This window comes from Tamandua tetradactyla, chromosome 4 (genome assembly GCF_023851605.1).
Source record: "Tamandua tetradactyla isolate mTamTet1 chromosome 4, mTamTet1.pri, whole genome shotgun sequence".
NCBI lineage: Eukaryota > Metazoa > Chordata > Mammalia > Pilosa > Myrmecophagidae > Tamandua > Tamandua tetradactyla.
In genome coordinates this window covers 96,253,485-96,256,922 of record NC_135330.1, presented here as the reverse complement: position 1 = coordinate 96,256,922, position 3,438 = coordinate 96,253,485, and positions in this window count along the sequence as shown.

The window sequence follows — 3,438 nt, the reverse complement described above, 5'->3', positions numbered from 1 at the left end:
TGACTAAAGGCCCAGACACCAGCAGAAGATAACGGATCACGCTCAGAAAATTAAAAATATGGCCCAGTCAAAGGAGCAAACCAATAGTTCAAATGAGATACAGGAGCTGAGACAACTAATGCTAAATATACGAACAAAAATGGAAAACCTTCAAAAACGAAATCAATAAATTGAGGGAGGATATGAAGAAGACATGGGCTGAACAAAAAGAAGAAATAGAAAAACTGAAAAAACATATCACAGAACTTATGGAAGTGAAGGATAAAGTAGAAAAGATGGAAAAAACAATGGATACCTACAATGATAGATTTAAAGAGACAGAAGATAGAATTAGTGATTTGGAGGATGGAACATCTGAAGCCCAAAAAGAAACAGAAACTATAGGGAAAAGAATGGAAAAATTTGAACAGGGGATCAGGGAACTCAAGGACAATATAAACCGCACAAATATATGTGTTGTGGGTGTCCCAGAAGGAGAAGAGAAGGGAAAAGGAGGAGAAAAACCAATGGAAGAAATTATCACTGAAAATTTCCCAACTCTTATGAAAGACCTAAAATTACAGATCCAAGAAGTGCAGTGCACCCCAAATAGAATAGACCTAAATAGGTGTTCTCCAAGACACTTACTAGTTAGAATGTCAGAGGTCAAAGAGAAAGAGAGGATCTTGAAAGCAGCAAGAGAAAAACAATCCATCACATACAAGGGAAACCCAATAAGACTATGTGTAGATTTCTCAACAGAAACCATGGAAGCTAGAAGACAGTGGGATGATATATTTAAATTACTAAAAGAGAAAAACTGCCAACCAAGACTCCTATATCCAGCAAAATTGTCCTTCAAAAATGAGGGAGAAATTAAAACATTTTCAGACAAAAAGTCACTGAGAGAATTTGTGATCAAGAGACCAGCTCTGCAAGAAATGCTAAAGGAAGTACTAGAGTCAGAACCGAAAAGACAGAAGAGAGAGGTATGGAGAAGAGTGTAGAAAGAAGGAAAATCAGATATGATATATATAATACAAAAGGCAAAATGTTAGAGGAAAATATTATCCAAACAGTAATAACACTAAATGTCAATGGACTGAATTTCCCAATCAAAAGACATAGATTGGCAGAATGGATTAAAAAACAGGATCCTTCTATATGCTGTCTACAGGAAACACATCTTAGACCCAAAGATAAACATAGGTTGAAAGTGAAAGGATGGGAAAAGATATTTCATGCAAATAACAACCAGAAATGAACAGGAGTAGCTATACTAATATCCAACAAATTAGACTTCAAATGTAAAACAGTTAAAAGAGACAAAGAAGGATACTATCTACTAATAAAAGGAACAATTAAACAAGAAGACATAACAATCATAAATATTTATGCACCGAACCAGAATGCCCAAAATACATGAGGAATACACTGCAAACACTGAAATAGACACATATACCATAATAGTTGGAGACTTCAATTCACCACTCTCATCAATGGACAGAACATCTAGACAGAGGATCAATAAAGAAATAGAGAATCTGAATATTACTATAAATGAGCTAGACTTAACAGACATTTAATAGGACATTACATCCCACAACAGCAGGATACACCTTTTTCTCAAGTGCTCATGGATCATTCTCAAAGATAGACCATATGCTAGGTCACAAAACAAGTCTTAACAAATTTAAAAAGATTGAAATCATGTACAACACTTTCTCGGATCATAAAGGAATGAAGTTGGAAATCAATAATAGGCGGAGTGCCAGAAAATTCACAAATACGTGGAGGCTCAACAACACACTCTTAAACAACGAGTGGGTCAAGGAAGAAATTGCAAGAGAAATTAGTAAATACCTCGAGGTGAATGAAAACGAAAACACAACATATCAAAACCTATGGGATGCAGCAAAGGCAGTGCTAAGAGGGAAATTTACTGCCCTAAATGCCTATATCAGAAAAGAAGAAAAGGCAAAAATACAGGAATTAACTGTCCACTTGGAAGAACTGGAGAAAGAACAGCAAACTAATCCCAAAGCAAGCAAAAGGAAAGAAATAACAAAGATCAGAGCACAAATAAATGAAATTGAAAACATGGAAACAATAGAGAAAATAAAAAAGACCAGAAGTTGGTTCTATGAGAAAATCAATAAGATTGATGGGCCCTTAGAAAGATTGACAAAAAGAAGAAGAGAGAGGATGCAAATAAAGAAGATCAGAAGTGGAAGAGGAGACATAATCACTGATCTCATAGAATTAAAGGAGATAATAACAGGATACTATGAACAACTTTATGCTAATAAATACAACAATTTAGATGAAATGGATGGGTTCCTGGAAAGACATGAACAACCAACTTTGACTCAAGAAGAAATAGATGAACTAAACAAACCAATCACAAGTAAAGAAATTGAATCAGTCATTCAAAAGCTTCCTAAAAAGAAAAGTCCAGGACCAGACGGCATCACATGTGAAATCTACCAAACATTTCAGAAAGAATTAGTACCAACTCTGCTCAAACTCTTCAAAAAAATCGAAGTGGAGGGAAAACTACCTAATTCATTCTATGAAGCCAACATCACCCTCATACCAAAACCAGGCAAAGATATTACAAAAAAAGAAAACTACAGACCAATCTCTCTAATGAATATAGATGCAAAAATCCTCAACAAAATTCTAGCAAATTGAATCCAACAACACATTAAAAGAATTATACATCATGACCAAGTAGGATTCATCCCAGGTATGCAAGGATGGTTCAACATAAGAAAATCAATTGATGTAATACACCATATCAACAAATCAAAGCAGAAAAATCATATGATCATCTCAATTGATGCAGAGAAGGCATTTGACAAGATTCAACAGCAAAGTAGAAGGTTACAAGATCAACATTCAAAAATCTGTAGCATTTCTATATGCTAGTAATGAACAAGCTGAGGGGGGAATCAAGAAACGAATCCCATTTACAATTGCAATGAAAAGAATAAAATACCTAGGAATAAATTTAACCAGAGAGACAAAAAAACTATACAAAGAAAACTACAAAAAACTGTTAAAAGAAATCACAGAAGACCTAAATAGATGGAAGGGCATACCGTGTTCATGGATTGGAAGACTAAATATAGTTAAGATGTCAATCCTACCTAAATTGATTTACAGATTCAATGCAATACCAATCAAAATCCCAACAACTTATTTTTCAGAAATAGAAAAACCAATAAGCAAATTTATCTGGAAGGGCAGGGTGCCCCGAATTGCTAAAAGTATCTTGAGGAAAATAAACGAAGCTGGAGGTCTCACGCTGCCAGACTTTAAGGCATATTATGAAGCCACAGTGGTCAAAACAGCATGGTATTGGCATAAAGATAGATATATCGACCAATGGAATCAAATAGAGTGCTCAGATATAGACCCTCTCATCTATGGACATTTGATCTTTGATAAGGTAGT